This window comes from Balaenoptera ricei, chromosome 14 (assembly GCF_028023285.1).
Source record: "Balaenoptera ricei isolate mBalRic1 chromosome 14, mBalRic1.hap2, whole genome shotgun sequence".
Lineage (NCBI taxonomy): Eukaryota > Metazoa > Chordata > Mammalia > Artiodactyla > Balaenopteridae > Balaenoptera > Balaenoptera ricei.
In genome coordinates, this window is record NC_082652.1 from 28,466,634 (window position 1) to 28,486,451 (window position 19,818).

Below are 19,818 nucleotides of genomic sequence, written 5' to 3' on the forward strand. Positions count from 1 at the left end.
CAACTCTATAGAAAATTACTATTGTTTGCTCATCAACACAGATAAGGCAATGTAAACACTTCCCTATTGCTACTGCGCCCAAACACTTCTCTGCTGAGCTATTAGCCAGAGTTTCATATTATAAAAATCGTAATAGAAAACTGTGGCCCAACAGCTGGATGCAGAGTTCCCAGCAATATGGAGAAACAGCTGTGTTTATGCAGAGATCAGTCTTTCAAACTGAGAGATCTCCAAAGCTCCATTTGTACTTAAAAGCCTTGTTTTTTTGTTACCCAGTAAATAACTCTTTCATATTCTACAAAGAAAACCCTCTAAAATGGGAGAAAAACCCATATTTAACATTAGGGAGGGAAATGGGGCTGAAAGCGAGAAAAGTAGTCTATTTCCCCCAGCTTCTTGGACTAGATTAAAGCTTGCCTTTATAATTTAAAGTAGCCTCTGCTTTTTCCACATTTGTAAGAGGCAGAAATTTCATGAAAGGCTGAGAGGCACTATCCACAAGCGCAGAAATTATGCCAGAGAACATGTTGAGAAACACATTTTTAAAAAAAGAGATCATGCGTCCTTTTCTCTTATTCTGCAGCACATTTTTCTTAGCTGCTGTGTTTCGCCAGGATGGAGGAGCAGTTGTCAGGATGGTCTGAAACCCAGCTCCCTGCCAGTGGTCGTCAGGAGTGTCAGGGAACCGTGCCGAGTCAGGATCAAGCGTCAGAGTTGTGCTGGGAGCGCCCACCACAGGGTGTAAATCAGAGTCTCTGGAAGACACAGTGTATGCTCGTCAACTATCTCAAAAAAAATGACAATTTGGGAGATGAGTGTCAAGAAGTGTTTTTAAGCCTGTTTGAATATAAAATAAACAGAACGGAGCTGCTCGTTCACAGGCAACAAAGGGAGTACATCCTGTTCGTCCTCAGTCCCGTGGCCACTGGCTGCCTGGCTCTTCCAGACCCAGGCTGGGGGACGGTGCCAACAACTGGACGGCGGGGCCCTTCCATAGATGAAGGAAGAGAAAGGCGTTCCCTTCGGAGACCAAGAAGAGGCCTGGGGAAAGGAGGGCCTGAGAGTTTGTCCTGTCGTGCAGGTCCAGGAAGAGGTCAGCCCTCCCCCACAAGCACACAAGGCACTGAATCTGGAAACTGCTGTCTGCAGGGAACCACCAATCGTTTCACAGAGATTCTGACAGGCGACGGGCCTGAGGGCAGCAAGGCACCCTCGGGCTGCCGCCAAAGGGCCGCACTTGCCCGTCAGCGGCCCCCCAAGAACCAGGGAGGCCCTCAGGGCAGCCCACCTCTGCGCAGATCCCCCAGGATCTCCTCCCAGAGAGCACCTTTGCCCTCCTCCAGTCTCGGCAATGAACCGTTCACCAAAAGGTCTGAGCCCTCTGGCTCCTTCAGCGCAGAGGAGTTCCTGGATGGGGCTTTGCTTGGGGTCTCTGTACTTCCGGCCACATCCTTACTGTCCCCGCTCCGCCCCTGAAAAGCCACCAGCACCCAGCCTGCCTGGCCTCCTGGACCACCTCCCTGCTGCGCTTTGCGGCCATGTTCATCTCAGACCACACCTCACTTCTCAGTATTTATCGACTGACAGTGTCTGAGAAGATCCTAAAAGGACAGAGGCCACGGACAGGGCAGGCTGGGTGCAGGGCCTCCTGGGGCCGACTTCCTTCCCTGGAGGTTGAGGAGCACTGATACGGGGCCGCACACCCTCTGGGCATCTCCCCTTACCCCTGTGCCCTGACGCCTCTGCTGAAGCGTTCCTTACATATTTCATTTGAAACAGCCCGAAGCGCAGATGGCAGATATCACTATCCCGTTTAAGAAAAAAAGAAGGAAAAGATGGAGAGAGAGAAGTGGAGGGGAGAGTCAGATGGGAGAGAGGGAAGAGGAAAAAGATGGGGGAATGTATGTGTGTTTTGAAGTTTAACTCTGGTGCAGGAAGGTAGGAAGCAGAAAACTAGACGTGTTGTAGCAAAACATCCTCCCAAATCACTGGGAAGATGTGTGAGGAGAGCCTGGAGAAGGGGTGCCTGGGCTCTGACCAGGATCCACGATGAGTTTCCCACACACAGCAGAGCCCTGTAAATAAGTTTCCTCAACTACAGTAGTGACTTGACTCCAGGTGGGGCTCCCTGTAGAGAGATGTGCCAGGAGAGCTGGCTCCCAGCACAGACCCAGGCTGGCAGTGGCCCCTCTCCGGCCCTGCTCTTCAGGTGAAGGGGCACCTTCTCCCATCCCCTGGTGTGTGCCTGGGCCGGGCTGGGTGCTGGGACCCAGGACACCTTCCTGGGCAGGTGGAGCTGTGCAGAAGCCTGGACTCCCGCCCAGAGGGGCTGGGCAGCTCCTCCCTACGGAGCAGGTGGCACTGCAGGCTGCCCGGGGCCACACCAGCACCTTCGGGGGCCGCACCACATCCCATGGGAGACGGTGGCTGGGGTTGACTAGTTGATGTGCTGTTGAGTCCTGTGACCTTTCGTTACACGTGTTCATTTCCATTTTGCACCTTTCTTCTCTCGTGGGGCAGTATCATTTTTTCCCCGTTTCCGATATTTGCATGGGCCCTCGAAAAGCTGGGAGACTCCAGGCTCTCTGCCTGCGTCCTGCTCGGATAGAAATCTGGGTCCTGGAGCCAGGACGCACAGCAGCTGAAGGGTCCTCCGCCCGGCTCCGCTCTGGTCCCGCGTGTGTGTGTGTGTGTGTGTGTGTGTGTGTGTGTGTGTGGCGCGCGCGCAGGTAACCCAGCATCAGTCTACTTTCTATCCTCTGCAGGTGAGGACCACCAAATCTAACAGAATCTGGATCGCCCAGCACAGTGACGGGTGCACATGAACCCACTCACTAAACACTGACGGGATACCTGCGAGTTTCCATGCCCTGTGCGTGCCTGCAAAGTGCACCAAGAGGAATACCTGATGAATGGACGAGTGACCCACAGGTGATCGTGACTGTAGCTGTGGCCTCAGGACTGCTGTACGAACGCAGGGCTTCCTCACTCTCCAGCAGGTATGCCCGAGCCCTGAGTGCCATGCATACGGCACCCTGCCCACCTCATCTCTGCCAGGTGCCAGGCCCTGAGGCTCAGGTGAGCTCTGGGGAGGGCCAGGTGGGCTCCTGCATGCTCCCCGCAGAGACAGCCATCCTCTAATTTGGAAAGACCCAGCGATCTCAGCAGACAAGCCCTGGCTGTCGCCCACTCACTCGGTGTCTTTCACCTGACTTAGACTACTGCAAAGTGAAAGCAAGCAAATAGGGGAGGGTGCATCTTGGTGTTCAAGATTATGAACAGAATGGAGTCATTGGGTAATATGAGCCAGGACAAAACTGTAAGGCAGAAATTCAAAATTCTATATATTTAATTTACCGTAAGGCATTTAAATCATCCCTTTAAACTTGGTATACTGGGGGCTTCCCTGGTGGCGCAGTGGTTGAGAATCTGCCTGCCAATGCAGGGGACATGGGTTCGAGCCCTGGTCTGGGAAGATCCCACATGCCGCGGAGCAACTGGACCCGTGAGCCACCATTACTGAGCCTGCGCGTCTGGAGCCTGTGCTCCGCAACAAGAGAGGCCGCGATAGTGAGAGGCCTGCGCACCGCGATGAAGAGTGGCCCCCGCTTGCCACAACTAGAGAAAGCCCTCGCACAGAAACGAAGACCCAACAAAGCCATACATACATACATACATACATACATAAATAAAAAGAATGTAAGCAGACAAGAATAGCATTAAAAAAATTAAAAAAAAAAAAAAAAAAAAAAAACTTGGTATACTGGAATTCTTTTGCGCATTTACGTGACACATTTAGAACCTCTTTCTAGAGCTCAGGTCAACATGTCATCTAGAGAAACATCAACCACGAACAGGACAGAATCTGATCTATTTGATCAAAAGGCCACCTCCTGTCGCCACTGCAAACATCTCTCCTCCCCGTCAACTGCCTTCAGCCCCAACAGTCATACTAAGGGGCTCTTCTGTCTCCGTAGTCCCAGAAAGGCAGCACAGCTCATCAAGGAGCTGGGCGGTCCCTTTCAGAGACCACCACCACGTAAACAGAACCCACCACCCAATGCGGGGCAGGAGTGGCGCCCTCCTGCTCGGCCCCATTCGAGCCGCGGCAGCCCCGAGTCCCCGTGGCTTGAGCGTATTTCACTGCTGTGATCACAGATTTCCATCTCCGCCAGTGTGCAGCTAGGTGCCAGACTGGATTCACACACTGCGTCCTGACTGTCCCCCCTGAACAGATTACACAGGAACACTGGGGGCAGGGGCTGGAGAGTGATGACAGGGGTCACTGTGGGAAAGGCAGACCCGGTGACGACGGCCGGAGCGAGCGGCACAGGGAGGCACTCGTGTGACACCGGGAAACGCTGTCTGCCTGGTGACTTCCAGCAAACACCTGAAAATAATCACATGATTTACAAAGAAACACCTCTTCTGGATAAATGTTGTGTCCAATATTTATCTCATTTAAGTTAATAACAGAAGTAAAGTCACTGATTCAGGTGCTTTTTTGAGCCACGGGGACTCCAGGGATCACAATCGTTTTCCCTGCCAGCAGGTGGAGAAAACCCAGGCCCAAGGTGGTAACGAACCAAGGTCACTGCCCAGAGTAGCAGACAGAGCCTCTGACTCTGATTCTAAGCCACTCATGTGACAGGAGCAACGCACAAATCTATCGTCATCCACGATAAAAACAAGTTTCAGTGCTGGGCCTCCAAAAAAAATATCGTTAAGGGTCCTTCCCCTTGCAAACGTCACACCCAAAGTTCCCAGGTAACACCATGATACCGTGTCACACTGCAACAACTCCCAGGCCTCCTCACCTCCATGATGTGGGCACTTGAACACACGGCAGCAGCGAAACAAAGTCCATCATCACTTGTTTCCAAAGGGGAAGAACTGGACCCTGTATCTTTCCTCAAATACAGCCCCTGCTGTTATTCAAATGTTACATTCACACACAATAAAACCCTGTGACACACGCTCACACACATGCGTGCATACACACAGCCCCCAGGAGTTAGGAGGGGAACAGGGAGGAACTAACTGGTAAAGGAAACAGACATCCGGCTGTAAGATGAACAAGGTCTGAGGACCTACCGTACAACACGGTGACTACAGGTGGCAACACTGTTGTACAAATGAAATTTTTGATAAGAGTAGTGAACTTAGATATTCTCACCAAAAAAAAAAAAAAAAGGGACAAAAGCGGTAAATATGTGAGGCGATAGATGTGATAACTTACTAGGTGGCAGGAATCCTTTCACAATGTGTACATATATCAAATCACCACAATGTACACATTAAACATCTTACAATTTTGTCAACTATACCTCAATAAAGCTGATGTTTTAAAAAATTTAAAGCAAGCTGCAAAGTACAACCAAGACTTTTGACTGTTCTGACTGTGTTTCTTCAACTCCCAGCCCTGGCTGACTGGTAACCGCAGACCCCAGACCCCAGCTCTCTGATGGCTCCGCTTGTCCCCCACAGCCCATGAGCTGAGCGTCTGCCCGAGTCTCCCGGGATCAGGCCTCTCCCCTCGGAGGCTGGATCACCCTCCAGTGACTCCACTCCACGGCCTCCGCCCTGAAATAACCACACTCCCCTCCCTCCCTCCCCAGCAGTGAGACCCCCGAATGGGGGCGGGCTGGTGGGGGGGGGGACCCCTCCTAGCTGGGGCAGCTCTGACTACCTATCTATTCAACTCCTCATGTGTTTTCACACCCATTCCTTCAAACTCTTTTTTTTTTCTTTTTTTACATAATCATAACAATCACAGCAATAAGACTCTTTTCAAAACCTGTTGAAAAGCCAGACCCCTCCCTGCAGTGTCTCAGATGGCGACTTCGAGTTCACCTGAAGGCCACCTGCTCTGTGGACAAGGCAGGGTCCTTCCAGGGGCTCCCCCTCTGTTCTCCGTCTATATGGTTCCCTTGCCTATAAGGTGGGGCTCAGAGCTAGGTGCTCTCTCAGGACCTGCATGGGTATAACTGCCTTGTCTCACAGCCTCACTCTCCTACTCAAAAACCTTTAATGACTTCCTTCAGAATAGAGAATAAAAACTACTTGGTCCGACATCCTGGCTTTCTGTAATCTGGCCCCAATCTACCTTTCTAGTAATGCTCCTTAAAATCAGCCCTGACCTCCAAGCAAGCTGGCTTTTCGTGACCATTCCCCCACCTGCCAGGCTGCTCAGGAAAGAGAGTTCTCCAAGGCCCCCACCCAGGATGGGTCTGCCTTGGGCATCCACGCGCCAGTGCTGTCCCACACCTGGCACTGGAGAAATTGCCCCAAACCTCTATGGATCTTCTCAAGGGCACCAGTTTACCACTAGATGGAGACCACATCCTGTATCCCTGCCCCCCGCCCCCATACTCTGCACCCTGTGCCCATCACATGCTCAACACTCACAAAAATACTCTCCACAAAATACACCCTCAAAAGGATGTGTTGCTACTACTTAGGGTACCATTTTCTACGAGTAACCACCCCAAACACATTTTCTCTAGAGCACTCTCCAGCCCCCTGTCCTGTTCTGAAAATTAATCAGTCCTGGCACCTGGTTTTTCTGGGAGGAGCTACCTGCACTGTCCATCAGTCCCTGTTACTCCAGGTTAAATGTCCTGACACAAGAACGAACACAGAGCCACAAGGGCCTGAGGAGGCAGCAGCCATGGCTCCTGCGGCCTTGTGGGGCTGCAGGTGCCCTGGGACATCTTTAAAACCCTCTCCATTTTTTAAGGTCAGACTGGTCTTTAAGAACTTGGATTCATGCAAGTCCCCTCCGCAAGAAGCAGACGACACTCGGCAATTCTATCTTCCAAGCACACATAACAGGAAGGGGCTGCATTTTCTTGGTTGTCCTTCTGTGGAAACTATATCAAGTCACAGACATAGACCTGAATCAAGTCGCAGAAGGTATATCACTGTCCTTGCCTGGCTCAGCCGCCCGCACTTCCCAAGACAGGGAGAGCTGCCTGCTTCCAACCCTGATGGCTGGAGAGGCTGCCGGTCTGAGCACATTCCCAGGAACAACACCTGGGTTCCCTCAGGGATCTAAGGAGAAAAGGGTCAGAGGTTAGCTCAAGTTCCTTTTTCTCCCATTTTTTAGAATAAGTGAATAAAGGAAGCCCAGAAGCCCCAGGGAAGGTGAAGGGATAAAGGAGGCAACACACCCAGGCATCCCTTCGGAAACAGGTACTGCCAGTGTGAGGGTGGGGCCTCTTCCCAAAGAGGGGAACCACACCTCACTGTTCCAGCCAAGTCCCCCCAGGAAATCTCGGGGGCCCCTGACACGGGCAGACAACGTTCTGCTCCTCTGATGACGTGAATAGAATCAAGAGGTGTTGCGGTTCACTCTCCAGACACCCAGGCTGTCGTAAGCTGGCATCACACCCCACATGGCACCCAGAAGCCACGATGAGCGCTCCTTGCAGCTTGTCCAAAGCGGGGAGAATTTATGCCCTACATGTAGCTGACGGGACGGCAGGCAAGAGATTCAGGGAAGGGTGAAGCCTCTCTGAGAGATGGCTATGCCTTCGGGACGACCCAGAAGACACTTCTAAGAGCCACTCTGGGAGGTCGGCTCGCTTGCTGCCTGTGGCTCCAGCTACTGAACACAAGAGCTCATTCCTTCTTTTCCAGGGATCGTGTGCTTCATGATTAGTTTTCATCTTTGATTTCCTTTTTCTTTCCAGGCAGGACAAAGCAAAGACCACCTAGCTTTCCCGCTGCTGTTAGCTCTTAGGACATGACAAGAATGGATGAAGGAGTGAAAAAATGATCATTGCTAAACTTAGGTTGCTGGGAGTTTTTTCCAAACCAAAAGCCTACACTGGCGTCTGCTCTGAGATGTAACTAAAAGAGCTCCAAGCCGGGTGGCTGATTCCGAGGTTGGGCCTGCGGGAGGGTACCTTCTGCAGGACAGGACACATGCTGTGATGACTTAATCTCAGCTCTATTTCTGCAGTTCCTCAAAGAGGGTCCCTTCCAAGCTTTACTGCAGACCCTTTTGGGTAATTTTTCTGAGGCAAATACATGACTAAGGACGTGGAGTCCAACAACAAGGCCCCTCCCAGCTGAGCTGCATCTGCTCCGCCTGTCAGTGCCCCTCCCCCATAACTTCATCCTGAGAGCACAGACCCACCCCGCCCCCACCCCATTCAGACGGTGAGTTTTTGTGGGTAGAAAGTCACTACTTATGTCACATAAACCCCACTCCTGGCACTGGGGAAACACTGAGTAAAGCGACCATTGGAAGGTGCCGTGTCCCAGGGTGCAGCCGAGTGGGTGCTCACGAGGGCTCCACCTCCCTGCCTCCAGCACCATTAGCAGAGTGGCTGGTCACAAGAGCCAGCTCTGGAAAGTTCTCAGAGATTCATCAGAAAAGAACGTATGCCAGGTGAGTCTCTAAAACCCTCCCTAATTAAGAAGCTAAACCCTGGAAATGAACAGTCAGGACACATGGTGTCAACCGGAGCAGCACCAGGCTCAGCAACACACACGACCGATCCGGTCCCTCGTCTGCGTCCCACCGTCCAGGGCAGGGCGTGTCTGGGTGAGATCACTCGGCGTCCTGCAGCGGCGGAGCACAGTCTAAATCAACAGCACCATCCACTTACACCTCTCCCTTCACGCTCTCCCTAATGCCTGATATTGAGTTTGTACGAAAACTGATCCGAAAGAGAAGGCCTCTTCTCTCCCCGGACACCGCATCCCCCTCCCCCAGGAAGCAGGCTCGCATTGATTTCTGTCTGATTACACGAGGGCCTGCCCTGACTTTCCCGTTACTTAAGCCGGCGTCTCAGTGCGTGTCCTCAGAGACCGGGCTCCGCTCAGGCAGGGCCGTCTAGACAGTATTCATGACCCATCTGTCTGGCAGGCCCGCGGACGGCAAACTCTATTAGAACTGAAGCCGCGCCTCCCTCCCGCTCTCCCTTTGCAAAGCAGGAATCTGACACTGAAAATTACTATCATTGTTGCAGTTCTCAAAATAGCACTGCCAGACTTTCATTAACATCCACGCTAGACTACTAAATATTTAAAGAAGTGGATAAATTTCATCTGAAGTGGGACAGCCCCATACACATGAAAGCAGTAACAGAATCAAAATGTAAATCTAAGAGGTTGTTTTTATCCAGTAAATTTAGTGTCACAGCAGGAGGAAAGGAAGCCTAGGGTTTACTGAAACTCCCTCCCATTTGTTCTCTGCCTTTGTTTATTTGAAAAGGCAGAGTTGCCTTCCAAGACCTTACAAGATTTTAATTGACAGAAAACCGTCTTGGAGAAACAGAGGCACAAACCAAAGGGGTGGGCGGGGAGGGGCCCTTCTGGCATGAAGGAGGAGGGTGAGCCTGCCCCTCTGTGGGCAGCAGGGAAGCTGCTGCACCCTGACCTTGTTTAAATGCCATCCTGGGTCATTTACACACAAGCCAGTAATTGTTTTGCCATGGATTCTTTTTTAAGTTGAAAAAGGGGTGGGCAGCCCTGTCAAAAGAACACACACTGCTGTGCAGAACAGCTTGGTTCAAGGCGAGCGGCCTCTACTACTGGCCTTGATGGAGGCAGGAGCCACCCCACCAACATCCCTGCCCTGGGGCAACACAACACTGGGAGACCATCCCACCCTCCCTGTGGAGGCCACATCAGAGTGTGATCCACTGAGGGCATCTGGAGGGGCCACACAGCTCACAAGACCTGGCGAGGCATCAGGGGTACAGGGCTAACAGCCCACGTCTGGCCAAGGGGGGACTCTGTGCTCACAGCAGGTGAAGGGGAGTAAGCAGTGGCAGAAATGGAGGCACCCTGTTCACTGGATCCCACCAGCTCCCGTGTTCACATTTCCACCCTCCTGATCAGAAAGGAAAACGGAAAGGGGAACTGACTTCCTGCAGGTCACATATATATAGGACACAGCCGGGCGGAACTGAAGAAGGGATTAATTACTCCATCAATTTGTAGAGGAAACCTGAAGGAACTCAACAAAACCAATGATCCCTGATACAGTAGGGATCCTGGGTTAATATTTTGGAAGCTACTTGAAAATCCAGGATGAAATGAAGATTACCATCGTCTATATATCAATTAAAAACTGCCATATAAACAATTGCTCTTGGAGCCCTCACTTCTATGGGCCTTCATAATAATACACTGTTTGTTTGATCTCCACCCTACAAACCTTTAAAAACTGATGCGTAACTCCTTATCCTACAAAAAAAATATCATGAAAAAACAAAAAACAAACACCTAGAAGCAAAAACAAGCAAACAAAAACCACAGCCTGAATTTAGTTCCTCGCTTCAACATGTTCTAGCTGGGTGACCCTGAATAAATTACTTAACCTCTCTGAGCACTGTTCCCTAGGCAACCTTTCTAGATTTCTAGGTTTTGAGATAAATGACATGATGCATGTAAACAGCCGGCACTCAGCAAATGGCAGCTCTCTGCCCACCTCATCCCCATCCTAAGAAGCCACAGGCCTTCAGATAAACTCCTTGCACCGCTAATCATCAGAGAAGCACAGCCATGTTGCTGCTTTGCCTTCGGTAAGTGGTGATGAGATGAGTGGGAAGCAGCAGTGGGTGAAGCCCCGGCTGGTGCGTCCTGGCGCCCGGCTGTCAACATTTAAGATGGGGAAGGAGTGGAGGGCTGGCCCAGCACAGCGCCCTCCGCAGCAGCATTCGGGCTACTCTTCCACGGGGCCTTTGCTGAGAAACACGAACTACTTCGAAAGACAAGATTGAGGGCAACAGCAAGAGTTTAATGTGGACTGTCTGTCAGAAAGTAGTGCTGTGTCAACGTTACATTTTCTGGGCTTTGGTAACTATACTATGGTTATGGAAGAGAATGTCTTTTTCTTAGGAAATACACATTTAAGTATTTTCGGGTGAAGAGACATGGTGCCTGCAACTTACTACGTGCAAGGCATTATTCTAACTGCTTTACCTAAACTATTTTACTAAATCCTTAGAACAATCCTTTGAGGGAGATACCAATACTATTATTGTCTTCGTTTCACAAAGGAGAAAAATCAAGGTATAAGGAGGTTAAGCAACTTCCCTAAAGCCACGATCAGTGAGTGGGGACTGCGGACTGTAACTCAGGGCCTCATCTTGGACTTTCTAGTTCGAACAAACTGCAGGCCCGGCACTGTTTGCAGGGTTGTTTACAGCACAGCCAGCAGCAGCACAAAGCCGGTCCCGGGGACACACTGGCAGGAAGCGGGACCTGCGCTGGTAGACTGACCAGGTCACTGACGCGACAGGCAGCACACCCACATGTGCCAGCACACGCACACCTAATCTAGTCAAGTCTCCTCTGGGCCCTGCACAAACCAGCCCTTCCTGTGCCCCAGGAGGGCTTGTCTCCCAGGTGCTCTGCACTGGGAAACCGAGACCCCAGTAGAGCACAGGGCATCCTGCCACACTGCTGGCCACAGAATGAACCCCAACTAGAGTAGGGACATACTCCAGTGAGTTTGGGTGTTGGCAGTAACCAATATACACCATAATGACAGACAATTTGGGGAACAGACCTTACATCCCCTCTCTCTGTGTCCTATCACGCAGGCTGCCAGGGCTGAATAAGTATTCTCACCCTCCAGGTCTACTGGCAGGGCACTAGGCCATGCAAAACACAAGTTTTTTTTTCATCCTCTGGTGCAACTTGAGTTTTCAAAAATAATCACATTCAATAATCTGCAAAAATACTGACTCACTATGCTGTACACCTGAAACTAACACAATATTGTAAACCAACTATACTTGCATAAAAAAATTTTCTTTAATTTTTAAAAAGCTTATCAAGTAGGAACAGAGCCCTATAGCTAATATAGAAATTAAATTTGCAGTTAAAAGCATTTGTACAAAGAAAACCCTAAGCCCAGATGGCTTCAACGGTGTATCTTATAAAATATTTGAAGAAGAAATAATAGCAATTCTACATAATCTCTAAACTATTGATGCATATAACACAGAGGAAAATCAAAATAATTATGCTGGATGAAAGAAGCCAAACAGAAGAGTGCACACATTATGATTCCAGTTATATAAACTCTAGAAAATACGAGCCAATCTATAGAGACACCAATCCATCAGTGGTTGCCTGGGGTGCAGACAGGAAGGTAAGACAGGAAGGGACCACAGGGGAGTGACAAACATGTTGGGCAGATGGACACACCATGGTTAGTTTGTGATGGTTTCATGGGTATATTCCTAGGTAAAACTTACCAAACTGTAATTGCTAAATATGTACACTTTCCTGTGTGTCAATTATACCACAAAAGCTGTTTAAAGATAGATATATAGCCAACTGAAAAAACATAAAGTAAAAAAAAAAAAAAAAAATCACATTCATCCATTCACTCAGCACATATTTATAGGGCCACTCACTGTATACTGTATACGCCACACACTGTATACTATATATGCCATGCAATGTATACTATATATGCCACGCACTATGGGAGGCACTAAGGCTACAGCTGAAACCCTTGTAGTCACTGTTCAACTAAGGGCCATGCTGACAGCTTGCTGGGAAGTAGCAGAGGAAGGAAAAATGTCAATTCAATTCAACAGATCCTTTTCAAGTGCCGACATGTACAGTCCGCGCTACGTGAGGAGTGTCAGGGCTTCCAAAGATGTGAGCATAGCTCCTGTCTTCAAAGAGCTTAACACCTGAAATCATTCTTGTCCACATGTGATGATGAAGCAGAACAGTCAACACCTTAAGAGGGACACAAGATGTTGTAGAGTTCCAAGCAGGAGAAATTATTTCTGGCAAGGGATAGGGGATCAGGAAAGTGACCAACCTGATGTAACTGGCAAAAGACTAAGACAGAAAATACCAAAAGAACTGCCTGGTCTGGGGGTGGAGGAAGAAATAACTGGTTCAGCTTTGAATGCTCAGGAGTTGGAGGTTTGGGAGAAGCCTTACGAGCAGAGTTGGATACTTCGTCTGAGCTGGAGATAAGAATACGGGCGTGGCTTTGATGCCAAGTGGTGTCTAGAATTCCACAGACAAGGGCAAGGACCAGGCTGGAACCTGGCGGACAGAGGAGCCGCCACAGAGAAGGAGCAGCTGGAGGTGTCCAGGGAGACCTGGACCCTAAGGGAACGGAGAATCTCAAAGAGGGGATGATCAACCTTACCGACTAAGGAGAAAAGGCCAGAAAGAGAAGAAATGGGGGAAAAAAAAAAAAAATCCTTGGGATCTGGCCGTGAACAAGCAACCCAGCAAAAGTGGCCAGGGGAGAGCAGTGGTGAGTAAGAAGGGGTTGGAGAGGGCGGGTGGGGGCGAGCTGAGCTGCGCCGGGAGGGAAAGGGACAGGGCAGGCCCGGCCAGGGCAAGCACAGGGGAGGGCAGGGGAGGGCTCCACCCCGGAACAGCAGGACCTGAGGGCTGCTGGGGGCCCTCCCTAACAGAGGCCACGCTGCCCTTGGGTCTATGAGGCCGATGCAGCAGCGGGCAGTGGGCTCAGAGGCACAGGGCGGTCAGAAGGCACTTGGGGAAGTCAGAGGGAGGAAGGTGAAGGTGAGGGGCCTGGAGGAGAAGGAAGGATCAGCCAAGGGAGGTGACAGAGCGGCTGGTGAGACCCCTGGTGCTGGGGGACAGGACCCTGCACTCCTGGAGTCTCACTTCCTTGAAGTTAAACAGGCCACTGAGAATCACAGAATCCTAGATAAAACTGTAACAGGGAGGAACCAATCCTGACTCCATCTTGGATCTGTTTCTTTTACTTTAACCTTTGCTGCCCGCTGCTTTTGTTCACTAAAAGGATACTGTCTAGCAGACCTACTAGAGAATGGACTTGAGGACGTGGGGAGGGGGAAGGGTAAGCTGGGACAAAGTGAGAGAGTGGCATGGACATATATACACTACCAAATGTAAAACAGATAGCTAGTGGGAAGCAGCCGCATAGCACAGGGAGATCAGGTTGGTGCTTTGTGATGACCTAGAGGGGTGGGATAAGGAAGGTGAGAGGGAGGGAGATACAAGAGGGAAGAGATATGGGGGGATATATGTATATGTATAGCTGATTCACTTTGTTATAAAGCAGAAACTAACACACCATTGTAAAGCAATTATACTCCAATAAAGATGTTAAAAAAAAAAAAAAAAAGGATACTGTCTATACACAGTGGCCTGCCTCAGGGAACCCTGCCCCTCTGCCTGAATGTTAAACCAAAGTGCCTTTGTTCAGGGAAGCATTCGGACCCTGTCCACCTGTGGATGGCTGCAAGAAAGAAGAAATTAACACATCCCCTCCCCAAGGCTGGACATTCCAGGGGATATTTGCAAAACTTATGGCCTTTTTACTTTACTTCCTCATCTCCTCCCCCTCTCTGTTCTATGAAAGAAACTGGCATCCAAACCCCGATAAGATGGTTTTTCGGACACACTAGTCTGTCATCTTCTCTGTCTGCTGGCTGTCCGAATAAAGTTGTATTCCTTGCCTCAACACCTCGTCTCCCAATTTACTGGCCTGTCATGCGGTGAGCAGAGCGAGCTTGGACTCGGTGACAAAACCTGGGAGCTGGTCACACCCAAGTGCAGTAGAGGTTGTTCCTAAAAAGGTTCCGTGTACACAACTAGACATTTTAATTTATCCGTTCAGAATGACACTGATCACCTCTGAAGCGCTAGAGGGAACCTTCTCATTATTAAGAAAACTGATGCACTATGAGATCTACTTCCTGGTAATCACATAGTAAATGGGAGTTTCTCTTTATAGAAGTGTAAATGGAGAAAACTAGTAAAACTAGTAAATGGAGAAAAAAGGGCAGAATTAGGTCATGACTGCTTTGCAATCCCCCAATGACTGATGATAATCACATAACAGGACGAGCCCCCCGATGTGGACAGCAGGACCTCAGAGTGGCTTCATTCACACCTGAGCCTCCCCAAACTTGGAGACCTGACCACTGACAGACAGGAAGCCTGAGGGGCGGTGAGCACACGTCCTGGGGAAGCGGGGCACAATCTGGAGCGTGAGACACTGCCACCAGACAGTCCAGACCTTCCACCCAGATTACGGCGGGGGCGGGGGGGTGCGTGGCGCAGACAGGAAACACTCCTCAGGGGACAGCACAGCATCCTGGAACAACGCTTAGGGCCCCTTTGGATCCTGCTTCAAACAAACTGTAAACAGAACAAAACAATTTATAAGACAGCTGGAGGAATATGAATGTTATTAGAGAATTATCGCTAATGAAATAAACAGAAAAAATAAAGGTCTGGTCTCTGTGAAGCCTGGTTGTGAATAGGTTTCTACATGGTTACGAACATGGTCCCAAATACACACTGCTGATGTTCAGTGACTCGCTGTGCAGATGTCTCTGTACACTGTACACGACTCAAGATGTCATGCTGACACCTTGAACTCACACAGTGCTGTGTGTCGACTCTATCTCGACAAAGCTGAGTGAGTGGATGAAGGAATAAAGTCCTGGGGAGGTGGGGAGCAGACAGCCAGACATGGGCACAGGGGAGCACAGCTCGGTGACAAGGAGAGTGCCAGTCCCTTTGGAAAAAACTGACGAAGGTGGGAAGAGCTGGAGAGCTGGTTTGGGAAGAAAGACACTCAGCTCAGATTTTAATGTGCTGAATTTATCTTATTTGGTTGTTATTACCCTAAACAGCCCTGGGCAAAAAAACAGTTTCCTTCTGAAAAGTCCTGAAGTTAAAATCCTGGCTGAATCGGGGAACTTTATTAGCATCAGCTCATCTGACTTTGAGATTCAGGATTACTAGGCCACCAATGAAGAAAGAAGCAAAGAGCCACCAGTAATGGTGAGAGTGCCACCCTCTCCTCCCACCCCACCCCCCATATCGGACCCCCTCATTCACTGGAGGTGAAGCTGTCACAGGGACCCCCTCTGTGCTCCCCAGCTCCAGGGCATGACTCCTGAGCAGTGACTGAGGAAGGCTTGCTCTTGCCAACGCCTTCAAAGCACATGGTTCCTCCAAGGCTGCTCAATGCCTGTTTCTCAGAAGCCAGAGAAGCTGCTCCCGCCACCAAGATGTGGCACAGGGGCTTCAAAGGGTAGTGGGTTTGTGGAGCCAAAGCCCAGGGCGCAGGGCCAGCAACACAGGCGACAGGCAGGCTGTGCAGCTGGGGACCCGAGGTCCGTCCCTTCAGTGACAAGGGCGGGAGGTGTGGCATGACCGGCTCGCTCTCTGCCTCCAGCCACCCGCCAAGGCCTCGCTCACCCACACTCCACCGTCCTTGGCCCTGACACCCAGCATGCCTCCTCTGCGAAGCCACCGTGACCACGTCCCAGCAGAACGGTTCTCTGTGGACTCCTGGACCACGAATTGCTGGGACCGCTCGGCTTGGTAGCCTGTGTTCATGTTGAGTCGTCTTTGTACGAGTGTCTTTCGGTTCCCCAAGCTGACTGTCAAGCACCTTGATAACAGGATCTGTTGTCCTGCATTCCCCAGAATGCTTGGTACAATGACCAAAGAAGGCACTTACAAACCGTATCTGTAAATATAATAATTTGCGTAATTTTATTTGTATAAATAATAATTTTTTCGCATAATTTGTATTTTTAGTGCTCAGAAGTACAATTTTTTTCTTTTTTGCTGCAGTGGGTCTTTGTTGCTGCGCACGGGCTTTCTCTAGTTGCTGCGAGCGGGGACTACTCTTCGTTGCGGTGCACGGGCTTCTCATTGTGGTGGCTTCTCTTGTTGCGGAGCACGGGCTCTGGGTGCACGGGCTTCAGTAGTTGTGGCACACGGGCTCTAGAGCGCAGGCTCAGCAGTTGTGGTGCACGGGCTTAGTTGCTCCGCGGCACGTGGGATCTTCCTGGACCAGGGCTCAAACCCGTGTCCCCTGCATTGGCAGGTGGATTCTTAACCACTGCGCCACCAGGGAAGTCCCTCAGAAGTACAATGTTTTGATGGAGAAAGAGAAAAGACATGGGAAAAAGCTGGCCACAGCATTTCCCTCTTCTGTAAAAAGATGAACCAGCAAGACGCTTTCCTCGTGAAACACTCAGCACAGCCCCGTCCCCACATCTGTGCAGGGCCTCGCCTCAGGCCACGGATCAGCAAGGCAGAGAAGCAGTGAGACCACTCAGGAAGGAAAAGTTTCTTACAGCTACTATAAGGGCTTCTATTATCATTAGCACTGCTGCCTTCACAAATGACAGTGACATTTTCTTTCTAACCTTAATTCATTCTAAATTTTAGCAAATATGAAATGAGAGAGAGGACCAAGACACCTGAGCCAGGGCACATGCCCACAGCCAACAACACAGGCAGAAAACTGATTCCACCCTGCTTGAACCTAAGTGCAATCAAAAAGCAGAACACTGAGTGTTTCCCTTACTTGAGTACAAAGCAGATCAAGTAAATGACTCTTGTTCTTAGACAGGAATAAGGAGAAAGCACTCTTTGTTTTCTTAGAATGCATCAGTCTGTAGACAAGAAGTCCTGTAATATTCCAAGTTCCCAAGGCAGGGAGTAAGTGGCGCCCCCAACAGAGGTATGCCTGCTGCAGCTGCAGGCTGGTGGGCCCTGCAGACCCCCTCCCAAGTGGACAGCATCCAAGCCCTGCTGGGCAGCTGAGGGGGAGTAGAACAGCCTTTGCTCTGTGCTCTTGCCTGACAGACCAAGGGGAGGAGAGTGCAGTGATTCGGTACCCGATCACCCTCCAGCAGCACAGAGGACAGAGCAGCCACAGCAAATCCCTATGTGATGAGTGGCCCCTGAGCCAGCAGGGGAGCGAGGACTGTGGGCCAGGCCCAGCAAGCCCCCTTCGGCTGGCGGCTCCTGCAGGGGCAGAGGAGGTGGGAAATGCCCAGAAGCTCTGAGGATAAACTCGCCTGTGGATGCCTGGAACCCACGCTCCACCTGAAGGAGGCTCTGCCGTGCAGACAGACGGCAGCAGTCACGGAGGTCCCCTCCCCAAGACATCCCACACGGCAAGCAGGGACGAAGACAGCAATGAGATGATGATGCAGACCGCACTCTTCATGTGTGTTATTTCATGTAAATCCTCATAGCAACCATATATGGCAGAAATTATTCTCATTTTGCAGACAGAGAAACTAAGCCTTAAAGGGGTTTAGTTGCTTCCTTAAGCTAGAACTAGAACCCAGGTTAACCTGAAGCCACAGCCCTCATCCTGCCCTTTGTCATTGTGTCTCCTGACTTTCCAATCTTCTTAAAAGACAGCACATTGTAAACAGCCTCCCATTTTGGCTACAAGGGCACAAGCCTAGTTACATCTGAACACTAGGGACCAACAGTTTGCCAACAGGATCTTAAGATTCCTCTGTTAGGATACAAACTACTACATATAAAATAGATAAACAACAAGGTCCTACTGTACAGCACAGGGAACTATATTCAATATCCTGTGAGAAACCATAATGGAAAAGAATATATATATGTACAACTGAATCACTTTACCGTACAGCAGAAATTAACACAACATTGTAAATCAACTATACAAACTCTCGGAGCTCCCTGGGCAACGCTGAGCCATTTACAGATGTAACTGCTTCACCTGGCTTCTAAGCAAAATTAAAGTGTTCACATTTTTAAAAATGAATAGAAAAGATATCTGGAAATCCGCTTTATAAACCAGGAAATACTGATGAGAAAGGGGGAGAGGCTGGGAGGAAGGGACACCGCAGGACTGCGGCAGCGGCAGGACCTACGTGAAGGGGAAACACCTCCGGGAAGTGCCCCTGGGCAGAGGCCAGAGGTGTGTCCTGCCTGCTTTTCACAGGAGCTCCGACCAGGCAAGACCCCACGCAGGGTCCTGATGTCCTACCCACCATCTGTCGTGTAAGTGTGTACGTTACTCAAGTCTAGAGAACACAAGTGAGATGTTGCCTCCACGCTGCTCTTCTCCTTCTAAGACACCAGCTTGAGGCTGACTGGCCTGTATCAAGTGCTCGGTACCAACCAGACTCTAAGCGCTTCCCGTGGACCATCCCGCTTAATCCTCACGACCCCCATGCAGACAAGGCTCAGAGCTGCTGGACGGGGCTACGGCAGGCATGGCTCACTGAGGAGTCCCTTCCTCCCCTGGGTCTAGGCAGGCGTACTGAGCAAATTACAGTGTTGACGACCACAAAGGCTACTGCAGAAAACATCACCGGAGGAAGCACATGGACTAAACACCAAGAAAGCACACAGCTCACCTTAAACTGTCTTCTCAAAGTATCGAGATGGGACTCTAAGAACGCTCAATATAAGAAAATGCAAACTGACACAACAGAAATGACAGCACAATTAGACTCCCGGTTTAGCAGGAGTAAGTAGCAGGCTTAAAACTCACAGCTTTCCCCCAACATAAAAACACAGTGGGAATAGAGAAAACTGCTTCTCTTTTAAAATCCCCTCCCACTTCACATTATAGGATCAGTATTATGTAGTCTGATCTCTAGAACAAAAATTTTAGAATCTGTAAATAAAAACAAATATAACTTCTCGCAATAATGTCAGTAAAAGTGGGGAGAGAAGCCACATGTTTCCTGAGATGATCTCAGTGGGAAGACCCCTGACGAGGGTCAGTGCTGTAAAACATCCGTGACCTCAACCCGCTTCCCTCAGCCCAGGAAACACAGGAGGCAACAAGCCCCTTCCCTATGAGAAGTTTTCCCTAAAAGAAGTTCGGCAGTGTTTCCAAGCCGCCTTCTTGCTCCTTCCTCTTCATAAAAGCCATGAGATCAAAAATGAATGAACTTTGTACTCAGATTTCACCTTCTTCCAGTTCAAGAAATGCTCACAGCCTCAGTCTGGGGATTCACACAGGGAAACATCTCACTCAGGTTGCTTTCCATCCAATATCAAATAGAAAAACAC

At 50.0% G+C, this 19,818-nt stretch overlaps 1 protein-coding gene across 1 annotated transcript in view; it reads right to left on the reverse strand.

Annotated features, from left to right (window-relative positions):
* LDLRAD4 (low density lipoprotein receptor class A domain containing 4) overlaps positions 1 to 19,818 on the reverse strand; it is a 304,564-nt gene that overhangs the window by 94,586 nt on the left and 190,160 nt on the right.